General features: G+C 53.1%; 1 non-coding gene and 2 pseudogenes across 1 annotated transcript; all 3 read right to left on the bottom strand.

The window, feature by feature from the left end:
- Window positions 1-5,267: 5,267 nt before the first annotated feature.
- LOC124803533 lies at window positions 5,268-5,384 on the bottom strand (annotated as a pseudogene).
- Window positions 5,385-12,728: 7,344 nt separating this feature from the next.
- Window positions 12,729-12,846, bottom strand: LOC124804016 (annotated as a pseudogene).
- Window positions 12,847-13,867: 1,021 nt separating this feature from the next.
- Window positions 13,868-13,986, bottom strand: LOC124803608. Its single transcript, XR_007017223.1, has one exon. It is a non-coding gene; the product is annotated as a 5S ribosomal RNA (ribosomal RNA).
- Between the last annotated feature and the right edge of the window lie 4,964 nt (window positions 13,987-18,950).

Here is an 18,950-nt window from a genome sequence, read left to right as displayed (position 1 = left end):
GAGAGAGAGAGAGAGAGAGAGAGAGAATGAGAGGGCGATATGGAACACATTTTAAACATAATTAAGGAATATTTCTATAAGTGGACAACTATATTCTAGATAAGCTTAACATGATTAAATAGGGATTGAATATAGATGTTTCTTTTGTTATTCTACTCACATAGTCATCTTCGGCGTAGTGATGTTTCGCACAATCTTAAGAACGCTACCTGGATATGCCCTTTATGTGTAGCCGTAGCACTGCGGACACTGTTGTTGCACTGCACAAATTTTACACCGAACTCACATTTAACACACAACACTTTGGGGGCGTTGGAGGGTCTCTGCATCGGTGACGACGGAGGCGTGGAGGACTAGGGGGGGGCGTGGTGTGGCGGCAGCGGTGTCGGCGGCGTCGGCGGCGGCGGCGGTGGCGGCGGCGTCGGCGGCGTCGGCGGCGTCGGCGGCGGCGGCGGCGGCGGCGGTCGTGGCGTGTGGGGACGGAGGGCGTCCTTGAAGGCGGCGTCCAGCGCTATCTGTAGGTAGTTCTGGAACGTCTGCCTGTAGTTGTTTTTCCGCTTGGCTCGCTTGTGTTCCTCCCAGAGATCGGTGAGGAACTGCACTCCGTCCGTTTGTTTTTCCGCGATTATGGCGTGCGCTGTCATCGCGAACGTCCACATGGTCGCGACGCGTTTGGGACGTGGAAAACAATTTGCAGCCGGGATGGTGAGGGCTGTGGCTTCTATAGTTCGGTGGTCCGCCCTGTTCATGAGTGCCACCATTTTCCTGCACGTCTCCCATATCGCCTGACTTGTCGGACATGTGAAGCGGTGTTCCACGGTGTCGATCTCGTTGCACGCTTCGCAGTGCGGCGACTCACGCATGCCGATGCGCGCTAGCCGCTCGTTCGTGGGTATCTTGTTGTGTACGACTTTGTACCACGTGTCTCTAGCTTCCGGAGGTATGGCTTTCTCAGAGAGATTCTTCCAGACTTGTGGCCAGTCGTGGTCTGGAAGATTCGTCTCTGTTCTGCTTCTTCCTTGTTTGCCTCTCAGTGCACGATAGATTTTCGCTGCAGTTCTCATCTCTTTCACTGCTAGCGTGGATGAGATGTAGCTACTGTCCATTACTATCTGCTTCAAGTAGCGCATCTTGTAGGGTATTCTACTGACATCTACCGGCGCTTCCCCGGAATCGGGTCTGTGTTCTTTCAGTAGAGACGACGTGGTACAGTCTACACTTCTGTCCTCCATTTGTAGAGCTCGGTGGAGCAACAGTGCCGCGCATTTTCTCGTGACATCTATCAGGCCCAGCCCCCCTTCTTCTCTAGGGACAGTGCTGGTGGCTTGCGACACTTTGAGAATTTCCCGCCTCCACAGCAGGTAGTATACAGCGCTTCCTATAGACTTCCCTATTTCTGTTGGTACGTTCATGACTTGTGCCATGTACCAAGCCTTCGCCAGGATCGTTTCGTTGATCAGCTGTGCTTTCTGATCCAACGTCAGGTTTCTGTTGGCGTGTGTCCTGACGAGTCCCCTCGTGGTGTTCAGGATGTTCCGCCAGTTCTCTGCGGCCATTTTGAGTGGGCAGGCCTGCAGCTGAACACCTAGAACTTTATATTTGTCGGTCACCTGGTACCATGGTCTGGCCTCTCTCAGTTTCCCGTTCCCTATCGGGACGAGCACGGTTTTTTTGGGGTTGGTTTTCGCCCCAGATGCCTTCCCAAAAGACTCTATTATTGGGAGGACTTTGTCGATGTCCTCTTTACCGTCCACGAAAATGCTCAAGTCATCGGCATATGCCATACATGTCACGTTTATATCGTTCAGCTTGTAGCCGTTGACGGTGGCAGCGAGTTTCCTGAGGACTGGGTCGAGGGCTACTGTGAATAGTGCCATCGACAGTGGGCACCCTTGCCTCACAGATTTCCCCAGTTTTATCGGCGTAGATGTCCAGCCATTTACAGTAACTCTTGACGTGGCATTTGTTAACATGTTTTTGATGACTTGAGCGAATTCGGAGCCAAAACCCAGTCTTGCCAAGGTCTTCAGCAGGTACCGGTGACCGATCCTGTCGAAGGCCTTTTGGAAGTCTACAGAGATGATCGCTGCAGTCGCTCTGTTGGATGCGGCGTGGGCTATAACGTCTCTGTACGTGCAGACGGCGTCGAAAATGTTTCTGCCTAACACTGCACATGTCTGCCATGGGCTGATTGCTTTTTTGAGGGCGAGCTTCATATTTTCCGCGACGCATTTCGCTACGAGCTTGTAGTCCGCATTTAGGAGGGTAATTGGGCGGAAGTCTGTTAACGTTTTTGGAGCCTTATTTTTCGGTACCAGAGTGATGGTCCCTTCCAGGAACGGAGGTGGTATCTCCTTCCCGTCCAGGATTTCGTTCACAATTTCTGTTATTATTCCACCTAATTTGTCCCAGCAGGTGGCGTAGAATTCTGACGGTAATCCGTCCGCTCCTGGAGCTTTGCCGTTGGCGCAGGTTTTGAGGACGGCTCTCACTTCATCCTCTGACACAGCTTCCGTCAGCAAAGCGCGATCGGTGTCGTTCAGCCGTCTGCGCGTTCCTTGTAGTAGTTTTGCTGTTTCTGCGTCATCTGGTTCCTCTGCCTTGAAGAGATCAGAGAAGTGGTCTTCTACGTGACGCATCATGTCCCTCCTAGTTGTTATTTTGCGGCCAGCTGCGTCGCTAAGCTCTCTTACAGTTCTGTTTTGTGCCCTCTCCCTCTCCCTGTGCAGGTGGTGCAGTGTGGCAGGTTCGTCTTCAGTGGCGCCGTGTGTCTGGCTGCGGACGACGACGCCTTTCATTTGTTGACGCCTGATATTGAGTAGTCGCGCCTTTATTCCTCTCACTCGCGTGAGAAGCAGGTCGTCGTCTGGAGGACAGTTGAGCGCGTCCTTCAGACACTGCGTGTAAAAGTCTGCCGTGCTCTTCCTCCAGAAAGCCTTCTCCGCACTGTGCCTTATCAGCGTCTTCCTTAAGTGTGGTTTTCCAGATGCGACCCACCATTGTGTGGTGGACGGATATTGTCGTCGCGTCTGTAAACTTTCTAGTGTGAGCGCTATCTCCTGCTGTAGTTTGGCGTCACTTAGATGTTCCGTGTTAAGTTTCCACGCTGATCTTCCTCCTGATATTTTATTCGTTGGCAGCTGGAGCTTGCAAATGTAGGCACAGTGGTCGGAGAAGATCACAGGGCAGACTTCCACACGTGACACAGAGGTGGCCAACTCTCTGGTCACATAAATCCTGTCAAGCCTGCTTCTTCCGCGGTTGTGGAAGTACGTGAATTCCGTTGTGTTGGGATATAATAGACGCCAAGAGTCACGTAGATTCAGTTTTCTTAGCAGTTCCTGCAGCTCCATGCACAGATTAGGTACCGGGACTTGATCTTCCGGAGCAGACACGCAGTTGAAATCGCCTCCCAGCACAACATTGCTGTTGTTGCGTGGAAGGAGTGCACAAATATCTTCATTGAAGAACTGGCTTCTGGCCCTCTTGTTTTCTGTGCCTGACGGCGCATAGATGTTGACAAAGTACGTCCCAGCTATTTTGATTGCTATTCCACGGCCGTCAGTCAGGGTCTTGATGTCCTCTGTGTCGATACCATTCCTCACCATTACAGCAGTGCCAGTTCTCGTTTCTGCGTCAATGTTCGTGAAGACGTCGAATCCCGGTACTTGTTCCAAGTCCGTGGTGACGACTTCTTGTAATATCGCTACACCGGCAGCTCGGTGCTGCAGGAACTCCGTGAGGGCGTCTATCTTCACAACCGAATTCATTTTATTGACATTGCACGTGATGACGTTATAGCCAGAGCGTTCCTGCATTTAAGCGCTATGTGGAGGCGGGGGTTGAACTTGCTGTGGGCGGTCCGGCCGTAGGACTAGGTCCTCCGGTTCGGTGGTTTGTTTTCGCGCGTTTTCGGGCGAGATGTCCGACGCTTCCCCGTCGGAGGTCTCCATCCTCTCGTCGTTTGAGCTGCTGCTGCGGCTTCTCCGCCTGTTACGCCGCCTTTTGGCTTTGGACGCCGGTTGCGGCTGCTCGTTAGACTCCTTCGGTTCGTCGTCGGACTCCTTCAAGATGCGGGCGAGTTTGGTCACCTGCTTCTTGATGGCGATCTCGCGCGCCTCGGTGTACGAGGTGGGCGTGGACTCTGCGCTGGGCCCGGCCAGCTGGCTGCCGTGAATGACAGCCTCAGCTGACGGCTGGGCGGGCGCGGCGGCGCGCGTAACCTTCACCCGCCGGGCGGCGGGGGAGGGGGCGGCCGCCGGCTCGGCCTCCATTGTGGTCTCGTTGTCCGAGTCGGAGCTCAGGTGCCGCTTCTCCCCTGCGCTGACCGCGGCGGCCGCCGCTGGGGCCGGTGTTGCCGGCTGGGCGGCCTCGGCTGGCGCGGCAGGCGCCGCTGCTTCCGCTACGGCAGGCTCGTCGTTGGCGCGCGGGCTCTGGCCCGACAAAATTCCGGCGTAACTTGCCGCCTGCTCCGCTGCGTTGTCCGCGTTTTCGCGCGGCAGCTGAGCCACTCTCTTATTTTTGGGGCAGCTGCTCCTCATGTGTTCAGTCGAACTGCAGATGGAGCACGTCGGTGGTTGTCCGCTATATTGGACAACACCTCTGTGTCCTCCTATTACAATAAACGACGGCACGTGTTTTCGTAGGACCATCCTGACGGACCTAACACCAGAGTCCACTTTATACCGGTGCCCGGTACCCCAGAAGTCTCTCGTTACAGAGAGAACCTCACCGTACAGCTTGAAGTAGCGTGCAACTTCCTCATTTGGCACCTCGAAAGGGAGGTTATACACCTTTATGTTCCTCACGCCGTGTCCGGCGTACGTTATTTTTACATCGCTGACGCGGCCATCTCTGTGTTTAAATTTTCTTACACCACCGCTTACGTTTACAAGCGTCTCGCATCTCACGTCCGTTTTCAACTTCAGAAAGAGGCTAAGCAGCGTGAAATCAAGCTGCAACCCCTCTAATTCGTCCTCCTGAATTTTAAGTTCGTGAAACATCCACTCCTCTATATCGAAAGAGGACGGCCGTTCGTGTTCACGATCAAACGCGCACTGAATCGTCGTACTTGAGCGATTAAACGTTGTCATTTTTTTTTTCGTAGAGCACTCACCAAATCGTTGAAACACGATCGCCTACGGCGAAACGGCTACGGCTGGCGCGGCGCGGGAGCCGGCAGGCGGCGGGCGCGGGCGCGGCGCGGTGGGATGTCGGGCGGGAACGGCTCGGCGGCCGGTAATCCTCGACTACCTGGGACGCACAATAGCGAGCGGCACACGTGTTCCCAGGCGGGCAGCCAGCCAAGTACTAACCGTCCCGATGTTGCTTAACTTCGGTGATCGTACGAGAACCGGTGTATTCAACATGGTATAGCCGTTGGCGCCCTTATACTGTAGCCGCACGACAGAAGACGCCTCTGCCTCTTCTCCCAACACACACAATCGCAGTTTTCGGTGACACATTTGACGCAGAGCACGTCCTTCCGCAACAGCTGGAGCCTCGAAGGCGGCGCCGAGTGCGCGTCCGGCGTCTCAGAGGCGTCTGCCGAACTGGCGGGCGCGCCGCGCCGCCACTTGCGTGAGACACGCGGCTACTCGGTGCGCCGCCTGTCATTCGTTTCGCTTGGTGTGTGCGGCGTCCGACACCCGCGGGCGACGCATCATGTTCCCGTTATCCGGCGGGGGGCTGTGCGGGGTTCAGCAGTGTCCCGCTGGAGGGCGCCCCCGGCAGCTTCCTCACCTGACACACGCCGCGCGGCTCGCGTCCAGGTATTTGCGTGATCCGTGCAGTGCATTCGCACCTCTCCCCTTCCGTCCCGACTTGTCCCGACTTTGCTCGACTGCCGCTCACTGCCGCTCGGGTCGTGGCCCATATGACAGCACAAGCACGAGAAACATCTGCGAGACGGCCGTGGGCCTAACGGGCGTGTCCGAGACGCCGTTTGCGGCCAGTAGACCTGTGCAAAGGTGCGAAAACAGGGACACAAGGCACAGGAGGGTCGCCAAAGCATCCTTCTCTTCTAGCGACGAAAGATACATTTTTGTTTACAAGTTTGCAGTCGTACGCTGCTCGACTGCCGCTCGGGTCGTGGCCCATATGACAGCACAAGCACGAGAAACATCTGCGAGACGGCCGTGGGCCTAACGGGCGTGTCCGAGACGCCGTTTGCGGCCAGTAGACCTGTGCAAAGGTGCGAAAACAGGGACACAAGGCACAGGAGGGTCGCCAAAGCATCCTTCTCTTCTAGCGACGAAAGATACATCTTTGTTTTCAAGTTTGCAGTCGTACGCTGCTCGACTGCCGCTCGCTGCCGCTCGGGTCGTGGCCCATATGACAGCACAAGCACGAGAAACATCTGCGAGACGGCCGTGGGCCTAACGGGCGTGTCCGAGACGCCGTTTGCGGCCAGTAGACCTGTGCAAAGGTGCGAAAACAGGGACACAAGGCACAGGAGGGTCGCCAAAGCATCCTTCTCTTCCAGCGACGAAAGATACATTTTTGTTTACAAGTTTGCAGTCGTACGCTGCTACAAAACCATAAGCCCTGACGTATCTCAGAACATATCTGTCGGTTCATACCGTTTTGTTATCTTCAGGCACTTTTAAGAAATCTTCCTTGGCACATTCTTCTTCCAACTGAGGCCATTAATATCGTATGTTATGTTTATTACAGTCATTTATTTTCATTTTTTTTTTTTTTTTTTTCTTTTATGGAGTTTTGCACTGCTACGAAACAGTAGGTGGCCCCGACTCATTTCAGATCACATCTGTCGATTCGTAGTGTTTCGTTATTTTCAAGGCATTCCTAGCACGTTGAAAATGCTTAAGGAAGCACGTTTGTCACAAAAGAAAGGTAGTATGAAAAGAGGGCTGGCAGGGATAGCGGCGTAAAAAGGAGAAAATGAAGGGGAGCCAACAGCACCTTTTTTTTTTTTTTTTTTTTAAACGTAATAAACTTTTATTTACAAAATAACAAATACAGTCATGAGATTCCAAGGTATTTTCAATTTCAATTTCAGTTAGTTATCGAGTCTTTTTCTTTTCTTTACTGATATGTAACTTTGTTGCAATTGTCTGTTTCATTATATTTTGTGCATTTGCAGGTTGATTTACACTGTTGCACTGATTTGTAAGTCAGTGGAGCAAGAATATTTCATTTTTCAGTTTTGTTTGCGTTTTTGTTAAATTTTATGGGTTATTGATTCAAACACTTCTAAGTTCTTTACTTTAGGTCGAGTTTTTGGTCTGGTGCCATTATGTGGCTTGTAACTATTATTAGAGATGTCTTATTGGCTAAGGCTTACATTTAAGAGACAAAGGACAATGACAAATATGTATGAATGAATATTATATATATATATATATATATAGCGAGGTGTCCACGAGATGGTGGTTGAGGGGAAGAGAGCGAGAGAGGGAGAGAGAGAGAAATAGAGAGACAGAGAGAGAGAGAGAGAGAGAGAGAGAGAGAGAGAGAGAGAATGAGAGGGCGATATGGAACACATTTTAAACATAATTAAGGAATATTTCTATAAGTGGACAACTATATTCTAGATAAGCTTAACATGATTAAATAGGGATTGAATATAGATGTTTCTTTTGTTATTCTACTCACATAGTCATCTTCGGCGTAGTGATGTTTCGCACAATCTTAAGAACGCTACCTGGATATGCCCTTTATGTGTAGCCGTAGCACTGCGGACACTGTTGTTGCACTGCACAAATTTTACACCGAACTCACATTTAACACACAACACTTTGGGGGCGTTGGAGGGTCTCTGCATCGGTGACGACGGAGGCGTGGAGGACTAGGGGGGGGGCGTGGTGTGGCGGCAGCGGTGTCGGCGGCGTCGGCGGCGGCGGCGGTGGCGGCGGCGTCGGCGGCGTCGGCGGCGTCGGCGGCGGCGGCGGCGGCGGCGGTCGTGGCGTGTGGGGACGGAGGGCGTCCTTGAAGGCGGCGTCCAGCGCTATCTGTAGGTAGTTCTGGAACGTCTGCCTGTAGTTGTTTTTCCGCTTGGCTCGCTTGTGTTCCTCCCAGAGATCGGTGAGGAACTGCACTCCGTCCGTTTGTTTTTCCGCGATTATGGCGTGCGCTGTCATCGCGAACGTCCACATGGTCGCGACGCGTTTGGGACGTGGAAAACAATTTGCAGCCGGGATGGTGAGGGCTGTGGCTTCTATAGTTCGGTGGTCCGCCCTGTTCATGAGTGCCACCATTTTCCTGCACGTCTCCCATATCGCCTGACTTGTCGGACATGTGAAGCGGTGTTCCACGGTGTCGATCTCGTTGCACGCTTCGCAGTGCGGCGACTCACGCATGCCGATGCGCGCTAGCCGCTCGTTCGTGGGTATCTTGTTGTGTACGACTTTGTACCACGTGTCTCTAGCTTCCGGAGGTATGGCTTTCTCAGAGAGATTCTTCCAGACTTGTGGCCAGTCGTGGTCTGGAAGATTCGTCTCTGTTCTGCTTCTTCCTTGTTTGCCTCTCAGTGCACGATAGATTTTCGCTGCAGTTCTCATCTCTTTCACTGCTAGCGTGGATGAGATGTAGCTACTGTCCATTACTATCTGCTTCAAGTAGCGCATCTTGTAGGGTATTCTACTGACATCTACCGGCGCTTCCCCGGAATCGGGTCTGTGTTCTTTCAGTAGAGACGACGTGGTACAGTCTACACTTCTGTCCTCCATTTGTAGAGCTCGGTGGAGCAACAGTGCCGCGCATTTTCTCGTGACATCTATCAGGCCCAGCCCCCCTTCTTCTCTAGGGAGAGTGCTGGTGGCTTGCGACACTTTGAGAATTTCCCGCCTCCACAGCAGGTAGTATACAGCGCTTCCTATAGACTTCCCTATTTCTGTTGGTACGTTCATGACTTGTGCCATGTACCAAGCCTTCGCCAGGATCGTTTCGTTGATCAGCTGTGCTTTCTGATCCAACGTCAGGTTTCTGTTGGCGTGTGTCCTGACGAGTCCCCTCGTGGTGTTCAGGATGTTCCGCCAGTTCTCTGCGGCCATTTTGAGTGGGCAGGCCTGCAGCTGAACACCTAGAACTTTATATTTGTCGGTCACCTGGTACCATGGTCTGGCCTCTCTCAGTTTCCCGTTCCCTATCGGGACGAGCACGGTTTTTTTGGGGTTGGTTTTCGCCCCAGATGCCTTCCCAAAAGACTCTATTATTGGGAGGACTTTGTCGATGTCCTCTTTACCGTCCACGAAAATGCTCAAGTCATCGGCATATGCCATACATGTCACGTTTATATCGTTCAGCTTGTAGCCGTTGACGGTGGCAGCGAGTTTCCTGAGGACTGGGTCGAGGGCTACTGTGAATAGTGCCATCGACAGTGGGCACCCTTGCCTCACAGATTTCCCCAGTTTTATCGGCGTAGATGTCCAGCCATTTACAGTAACTCTTGACGTGGCATTTGTTAACATGTTTTTGATGACTTGAGCGAATTCGGAGCCAAAACCCAGTCTTGCCAAGGTCTTCAGCAGGTACCGGTGACCGATCCTGTCGAAGGCCTTTTGGAAGTCTACAGAGATGATCGCTGCAGTCGCTCTGTTGGATGCGGCGTGGGCTATAACGTCTCTGTACGTGCAGACGGCGTCGAAAATGTTTCTGCCTAACACTGCACATGTCTGCCATGGACTGATTGCTTTTTTGAGGGCGAGCTTCATATTTTCCGCGACGCATTTCGCTACGAGCTTGTAGTCCGCATTTAGGAGGGTAATTGGGCGGAAGTCTGTTAACGTTTTTGGCGCCTTATTTTTCGGTACCAGAGTGATGGTCCCTTCCAGGAACGGAGGTGGTATCTCCTTCCCGTCCAGGATTTCGTTCACAATTTCTGTTATTATTCCACCTACTTTGTCCCAGCAGGTGGCGTAGAATTCTGACGGTAATCCGTCCGCTCCTGGAGCTTTGCCGTTGGCGCAGGTTTTGAGGACGGCTCTCACTTCATCCTCTGACACAGCTTCCGTCAGCAAAGCGCGATCGGTGTCGTTCAGCCGTCTGCGCGTTCCTTGTAGTAGTTTTGCTGTTTCTGCGTCATCTGGTTCCTCTGCCTTGAAGAGATCAGAGAAGTGGTCTTCTACGTGACGCATCATGTCCCTCCTAGTTGTTATTTTGCGGCCAGCTGCGTCGCTAAGCTCTCTTACAGTTCTGTTTTGTGCCCTCTCCCTCTCCCTGTGCAGGTGGTGCAGTGTGGCAGGTTCGTCTTCAGTGGCACCGTGTGTCTGGCTGCGGACGACGACGCCTTTCATTTGTTGACGCCTGATATTGAGTAGTCGCGCCTTTATTCCTCTCACTCGCGTGAGAAGCAGGTCGTCGTCTGGAGGACAGTTGAGCGCGTCCTTCAGACACTGCGTGTAAAAGTCTGCCGTGCTCTTCCTCCAGAAAGCCTTTTCCGCACTGTGCCTTATCAGCGTCTTCCTTATGTGTGGTTTTCCAGATGCGACCCACCATTGTGTGGTGGACGGATATTGTCGTCGCGTCTGTAAACTTTCTTCTAGTGTGAGCGCTATCTCCTGCTGTAGTTTGGCGTCACTTAGATGTTCCGTGTTAAGTTTCCACGCTGATCTTCCTCCTGATATTTTATTCGTTGGCAGCTGGAGCTTGCAAATGTAGGCACAGTGGTCGGAGAAGATCACAGGGCAGACTTCCACACGTGACACAGAGGTGGCCAACTCTCTGGTCACATAAATCCTGTCAAGCCTGCTTCTTCCGCGGTTGTGGAAGTACGTGAATTCCGTTGTGTTGGGATATAATAGACGCCAAGAGTCACGTAGATTCAGTTTTCTTAGCAGTTCCTGCAGCTCCATGCACAGATTAGGTACCGGGACTTGATCTTCCGGAGCAGACACGCAGTTGAAATCGCCTCCCAGCACAACATTGCTGTTGTTGCGTGGAAGGAGTGCACAAATATCTTCATTGAAGAACTGGCTTCTGGCCCTCTTGTTTTCTGTGCCTGACGGCGCATAGATGTTGACAAAGTACGTCCCAGCTATTTTGATTGCTATTCCACGGCCGTCAGTCAGGGTCTTGATGTCCTCTGTGTCGATACCATTCCTCACCATTACAGCAGTGCCAGTTCTCGTTTCTGCGTCAATGTTCGTGAAGACGTCGAATCCCGGTACTTGTTCCAAGTCCGTGGTGACGACTTCTTGTAATATCGCTACATCGGCAGCTCGGTGCTGCAGGAACTCCGTGAGGGCGTCTATCTTCACAACCGAATTCATTTTATTGACATTGCACGTGATGACGTTATAGCCAGAGCGTTCCTGCATTTAAGCGCTATGTGGAGGCGGGGGTTGAACTTGCTGTGGGCGGTCCGGCCGTAGGACTAGGTCCTCCGGTTCGGTGGTTTGTTTTCGCGCGTTTTCGGGCGAGATGTCCGACGCTTCCCCGTCGGAGGTCTCCATCCTCTCGTCGTTTGAGCTGCTGCTGCGGCTTCTCCGCCTGTTACGCCGCCTTTTGGCTTTGGACGCCGGTTGCGGCTGCTCGTTAGACTCCTTCGGTTCGTCGTCGGACTCCTTCAAGATGCGGGCGAGTTTGGTCACCTGCTTCTTGATGGCGATCTCGCGCGCCTCGGTGTACGAGGTGGGCGTGGACTCTGCGCTGGGCCCGGCCAGCTGGCTGCCGTGAATGACAGCCTCAGCTGACGGCTGGGCGGGCGCGGCGGCGCGCGTAACCTTCACCCGCCGGGCGGCGGGGGAGGGGGCGGCCGCCGGCTCGGCCTCCATTGTGGTCTCGTTGTCCGAGTCGGAGCTCAGGTGCCGCTTCTCCCCTGCGCTGACCGCGGCGGCCGCCGCTGGGGCCGGTGTTGCCGGCTGGGCGGCCTCGGCTGGCGCGGCAGGCGCCGCTGCTTCCGCTACGGCAGGCTCGTCGTTGGCGCGCGGGCTCTGGCCCGACAAAATTCCGGCGTAACTTGCCGCCTGCTCCGCTGCGTTGTCCGCGTTTTCGCGCGGCAGCTGAGCCACTCTCTTATTTTTGGGGCAGCTGCTCCTCATGTGTTCAGTCGAACTGCAGATGGAGCACGTCGGTGGTTGTCCGCTATATTGGACAACACCTCTGTGTCCTCCTATTACAATAAACGACGGCACGTGTTTTCGTAGGACCATCCTGACGGACCTAACACCAGAGTCCACTTTATACCGGTGCCCGGTACCCCAGAAGTCTCTCGTTACAGAGAGAACCTCACCGTACAGCTTGAAGTAGCGTGCAACTTCCTCATTTGGCACCTCGAAAGGGAGGTTATACACCTTTATGTTCCTCACGCCGTGTCCGGCGTACGTTATTTTTACATCGCTGACGCGGCCATCTCTGTGTTTAAATTTTCTTACACCACCGCTTACGTTTACAAGCGTCTCGCATCTCACGTCCGTTTTCAACTTCAGAAAGAGGCTAAGCAGCGTGAAATCAAGCTGCAACCCCTCTAATTCGTCCTCCTGAATTTTAAGTTCGTGAAACATCCACTCCTCTATATCGAAAGAGGACGGCCGTTCGTGTTCACGATCAAACGCGCACTGAATCGTCGTACTTGAGCGATTAAACGTTGTCATTTTTTTTTTCGTAGAGCACTCACCAAATCGTTGAAACACGATCGCCTACGGCGAAACGGCTACGGCTGGCGCGGCGCGGGAGCCGGCAGGCGGCGGGCGCGGGCGCGGCGCGGTGGGATGTCGGGCGGGAACGGCTCGGCGGCCGGTAATCCTCGACTACCTGGGACGCACAATAGCGAGCGGCACACGTGTTCCCAGGCGGTCACCCATCCAACTACTAACCGGGCCCGATGTTGCTTAACTTCGGTGATCGGACGAGAACCGGTGTCTTCAACATGGTATGGCCGTTGGCGCCCTTATACTGTAGCCGCACGACAGAAGACGCCTCTGCCTCTTCTCCCAACACACACAATCGCAGTTTTCGGTGACACATTTGACGCAGAGCACGTCCTTCCGCAACAGCTGGAGCCTCGAAGGCGGCGCCGAGTGCGCGTCCGGCGTCTCAGAGGCGTCTGCCGGACTGGCGGGCGCGCCGCGCCGCCACTTGCGTGAGACACGCGGCTGCTCGGTGCGCCGCCCGTCATTCGTTTCGCTTGGTGCGTGCGGCGTCCGACACCCGCGGGCGACGCATCTTGTTCCCGTTATCCGGCGGGGGGCTGTGCGGGGTGCAGCAGTGTCCCGCTGGAGGGCGCCCCTTGCGTGATCTGTGCAGTGCATTCGCACCTCTCCCCTTCCGTCCCGACTTGTCCCGACTTTGCTCGACTGCCGCTCGCTGCCGCTCGGGTCGTGGCCCATATGACAGCACAAGCACGAGAAACATCTGCGAGACGGCCGTGGGCCTAACGGGCGTGTCCGAGACGCCGTTTGCGGCCAGTAGACCTGTGCAAAGGTGCGAAAACAGGGACACAAGGCACAGGAGGGTCGCCAAAGCATCCATCTCTTCTAGCGACGAAAGATGCATTTTTGTTTACAAGTTTGCAGTCGTACGCTGCTACAAAACAATAAGCCCTGACGTATCTCAGAACATATCTGTCGGTTCATACCGTTTTGTTATCTTCAGGCACTTTTAAGAAATCTTCCTTGGCACATTCTTCTTCCAACTGAGGCCATTCATATCGTATGTTATGTTTATTACAGTCATTTATTTTCATTTTTTTTTTTTTTTTTTCTTTTGTGGAGTTTTGCACTGCTACGAAACAGTAGGTGGCCCCGACTCATTTCAGATCACATCTGTCGATTCGTAGTGTTTCGTTATTTTCAAGGCATTCCTAGCACGTTGAAAATGCTTAAGGAAGCACGTTTGTCACAAAAGAAAGGTAGTATGAAAAGAGGGCTGGCAGGGATAGCGGCGTAGAAAGGAGAAAATGAAGGGGAGCCAACAGCACCCGGTGTTCCCAGGCGGTCACCCATCCAAGTACTAACCGGGCCCGATGTTGCTTAACTTCGGTGATCGGACGAGAACCGGTGTATTCAACATGGTATGGCCGTTGGCGCCCTTATACTGTAGCCGCACGACAGAAGACGCCTCTGCCTCTTCTCCCAACACACACAATCGCAGTTTTCGGTGACACATTTGACGCAGAGCACGTCCTTCCGCAACAGCTGGAGCCTCGAAGGCGGCGCCGAGTGCGCGTCCGGCGTCTCAGAGGCGTCTGCCGAACTGGCGGGCGCGCCGCGCCGCCACTTGCGTGAGACACGCGGCTGCTCGGTGCGCCGCCCGTCATTCGTTTCGCTTGGTGCGTGCGGCGTCCGACACCCGCGGGCGACGCATCTTGTTCCCGTTATCCGGCGGGGGGCTGTGCGGGGTGCAGCAGTGTCCCGCTGGAGGGCGCCCCTTGCGTGATCTGTGCAGTGCATTCGCACCTCTCCCCTTCCGTCCCGACTTGTCCCGACTTTGCTCGACTGCCGCTCGCTGCCGCTCGGGTCGTGGCCCATATGACAGCACAAGCACGAGAAACATCTGCGAGACGGCCGTGGGCCTAACGGGCGTGTCCGAGACGCCGTTTGCGGCCAGTAGACCTGTGCAAAGGTGCGAAAACAGGGACACAAGGCACAGGAGGGTCGCCAAAGCATCCATCTCTTCTAGCGACGAAGGATGCATTTTTGTTTACAAGTTTGCAGTCGTACGCTGCTACAAAACAATAAGCCCTGACGTATCTCAGAACATATCTGTCGGTTCATACCGTTTTGTTATCTTCAGGCACTTTTAAGAAATCTTCCTTGGCACATTCTTCTTCCAACTGAGGCCATTCATATCGTATGTTATGTTTATTACAGTCATTTATTTTCATTTTTTTTTTTTTTTTTTCTTTTGCGGAGTTTTGCACTGCTACGAAACAGTAGGTGGCCCCGACTCATTTCAGATCACATCTGTCGATTCGTAGTGTTTCGTTATTTTCAAGGCATTCCTAGCACGTTGAAAATGCTTAAGGAAGCACGTTTGTCGCAAAAGAAAGGTAGTATGAAAAGAGGGCTGGCAGGGATAGCGGCGTAGAAAGGAGAAAATGAAGGGGAGCCAACAGCACCTTTCTTTTTTTTTTTTTTTTTTTTTTTTTTATTTTTTATCCCATCTCCCCTTATAGCCCGGCCTTTTCGCTCTCCACAAAAACGCCATCCCTCGGCGAGCTTCTCCAGCTAAAAAGGTGCCGTTGACTTCTGCAAGGGACGCGGGGGAAGGCCCCCCAATGTGCCTTCATCGGCGAGGTGTGCCGGCGTGGGTATGTGCTGTGTGCTTCCAGGACAAGGAACAGAAAAGAACGTGCATCCTCCAATACAAAAAAAGAAATGCAAGGGAAGCCGCCGCCCAGACTTCAGTACAAATAGGAGAAACAAAATTGGCCTCTGGACGCCGGTGCAGCTTGCCGGGACAGTGATCCACAGCAACGACAACCTGCCAAAGCAACAGGCAGGTGGCATCCGCCAAAAAACTGAATCCACCGGAAGAGAAATGAAAGTAAATTAAAGTCCGAAGAAAATATGTCCCCACTAACGGTCGACGGATGGTACATGGAGAAGAAAACAACCGTCGACGCACAGCAATAGGAAAAAGTCCCACATTCAGACACACACCGACCGTGATAAATGATCACCGCGACACGGCCCCCTCAGCCGCCGCGAGAAAAGAACAAATAACAAGAAAGAAATAAAGGAGGAACAGAAAGTAAAGCAAACAGAAAAGAACTTTTGACGGACAAAACACCGTTCACATAACTGTAGGTCATGTGTACGTTTTCGTTAATGTACGGCCGATTAGAAACACAACTTTACCATGCCATAAAATCATTATCCAAGAGAGGAAGTCCGTTGGTAAGCAAGGGTTCGTCATAACACGCCAAGAGGAATATTGGCAGTAGTATCAGACAGAAAAGGTAAAAATGTCAAGATCGGGTATGTAGTCGTATCAGGTAAGTGACAATTTAGTGAATGCATGGGCCAGGGCAACATGCAAAAAATTGGCGAAAGTCGAGGAATAAGCCGGTCGACCAAGGGTCAGACGATGTTCCGCCCACAGGTAAGACAGAAAGTCGACGGCAGTAGTCAATTTCAGGGTGAAAATACAAAAAACCGTGTGTCCCAAAATCCAAAGAGTTGCATTCCGTTTGGTGGCTGGATAAGCCGCACACTGAGGCACGATGGCGTCCAAAGCTGTCACCTGGCGCCTGTCCACTCTGTTGATTAGACGCACCATGTCACACGCAATATCCCAGACATCACGGAATTTCCGACAGTCGAATCGGTGTTCGATGGTGTCCTCCTCAGGACACGCATCACAGACTCCCGAAGAAATCAGATCGATTGAGTGCAGCTTAGCATTAGTCGGAAATGTACGGTTGACCACTTTATACCATGTTCCGTGAACATGGGGCGGAATAACGGCGGCGGCAAGGTTCCGCCACACCATCCTCCAGTCGTGCTGAGGTAGCCGATACTCCCATTTATTCCTACTTGGCGATCCCTGAAGAGCGCGCACAACGTCACCGACATTGCACGCACAGACATCACCGAGCACCAGGTAACTGTTATACACATAATACCGGCGGACAAAGTTCAACGTGTACGGAATATGACTGACCGAGACCGGAGCAACCACCGATGGTGGGCGATAGGCATGGAATAAAGCAGCCGTCGGACTGCACGGCCCCTTGTCAAGCACCACGGTAGTCCGCTTCACGAAGAGTGCCGCACATTTGTTGCGAAAATCAACGAAACCCAGCCCCCCCTCCGTCAGACTCAAGGTGCAGGTGGCCAGGGAGACTTTAAAGATGTCACCCTTCCACAGCAACCAATAGACCGCCTGTTGAATGGCCCGTTCCAGTTGTTTCGGCACAGGTAGGACTTGTGCTAGATACCACGCTTTGGCCAAAATCTGCGTGTTGATAAGGGCCACTCGTTGACGGAGCGCCAAGTTCCTAGAGGCATACAGTTTCGCAACGGCCCTGACCTTATACAGCGTGGACCGCCAATTAAGAGCTTCCATACGCTGCGTATTGTCGGTCAGAATGACACCAAGGACAGTCTGCCGTTGCTTGACACAAAACCAGTCGCCGCGAACAGTACGCAGGCGAGGTGTAAGGGGGAGTAAAACAGTTTTCCGAGGATTAACGATAGCCCCCGTTGCCCTCTCAAATCGCTGCAGAACACCATGTAACCTGTCAATGTCCTCTGGCTGATCGAGGAACACGCCGAGGTCGTCGGCATACGCTCTACAGATCAGCTGATCGTCACCTATGCGTATGCCCCGGCATTCCTGGGCGATACAGCGGAGGAGCGGATCCAACGCCAAAGCGAAGAGTGACATAGACAAGGGGCAGCCCTGGCGAACTGATCGGCTAATAGGTATAACACGACTGGGAGTTCCGTTTATTACAACCCGTGACGTGGCATTCCTTAAAATATTGTGCACCATCGTCGTCAGTTTAGAACCAAATCCGAAACCGACCAAGACCCGCCGCAGATAGGTGTGACTAATCCGATCGAAAGCGTTTTTGAAGTCGACCAGCATTATCGCAGCCGTCCGGAGCCTGTGACTTTTAACATATCCGATACAATCCCGGTACGCCAGAACAGCATCGAATATGTTACGGTCCCTGACAGCGCAAGTCTGATGTTCACTCACCACCTTTGGCATAACGTTCGTCAACCTGTGCGTGATACACCGCGCTATAATTTTATAGTCGGCGTTCAGCAAGGTTATAGGACGGACATTGTCGAGATTTGGTGTTGCGGCCGATTTCGGAACGAGAGCAATGCGCCCTTCTGAAAATTCCGCAGGAATAGCAACGCCATTATGGATCTCATTCATAATGGCAATTAAAACATCACTGAAAAGACTGAAAAATTTCAAGTAAAATTCGGCAGGAATTCCGTCCAGTCCAGGGGACCGGCCCCTAGGACTCCGTTTCACAGCTGTAGTTAGGTCATCAAGGGTAAAAGGTTCATTTAAAATGGCTCTATCTTGTCGTGTTAACACACGTGGGACCCTCTGCAAAAAATCGCGCAGCGCCCCGGCGTTGACGTCCACCTCTCGGAAAAGCGTCGCAAAATGCTCGTGAACTTCCCGCTCAATGGCCGCACCATCGGAAGTGGACGTGCCATCTCGCTGGATCCATTTACGGATTGCCAACCGCTCGCGCCGCCGGCGCTCCCTGCTCAGGTGGTAGAGAGAGAGCGGTTCCCCTTCCACGTCACCCACCGGTTGGCTCCGCGCGATAGCCCCAACACCCTTCCGACGAAGATCATCGAGGAGCTTGGCTTTGAACTGATTAAAAACCGGAAGCAACTCAGGTGACGTTGCGACGCGCTGAGCGATATCCTTTAAACAGTCCTGGTAAAAACGTGCCGTCGACCGACGCCAATGCGCCGCATCGCGGCTAAAATCGATTAAAAAACGCCGAATAGCCGGCTTGGCGACCGCCACCCACCACCCGATAGTACTGCCGTCATCGCCTTTACCACGCAAGAGCTTGCGCCACAACGCAGTAAATTGAGACGTGAGACTGGCATCGTCCAAAAGGCTACAGTTAAATTTCCAAATATTGCTGCGCCGAGTAGGGCGCGCACGCGGCAGGAGAAGTTGACACATGTAACCGCAATGGTCAGAAAAAATAACCGGCAACACGTCCGCCTTCCGGACGTGAGCGGCGAGCGGCGAAGACACATAGATCCTGTCTAATCGACTGTGACCGGTGGCGTAAAAGTGGGTGAAATGCGTCTCGTCCGGATGCAGCACACGCCACGTGTCGCGGAGCCGAAAGCTGTCAACCAACGTACGCAATTCCTGGCACCAGTTAGGACGCGGCTCCTGATCACGACCATCAATCACAGCATTAAAATCACCACCGATCACTAAGTCAGTATGATTACGATGGAGAAGTGGACAGAGATCCTGACCATAAAATTTATTCCGCGCTGGCTTGTCACCGGCATGAGCGTATACATTAACAAAGGCGAAACCAT

This window comes from Schistocerca piceifrons, chromosome 6, assembly GCF_021461385.2.
Source record: "Schistocerca piceifrons isolate TAMUIC-IGC-003096 chromosome 6, iqSchPice1.1, whole genome shotgun sequence".
NCBI classification, from domain to species: Eukaryota; Metazoa; Arthropoda; class Insecta; order Orthoptera; family Acrididae; genus Schistocerca; species Schistocerca piceifrons.
Note: the sequence above shows the minus strand (reverse complement) of the source record. Positions and strands in the feature narration are given on the sequence as shown.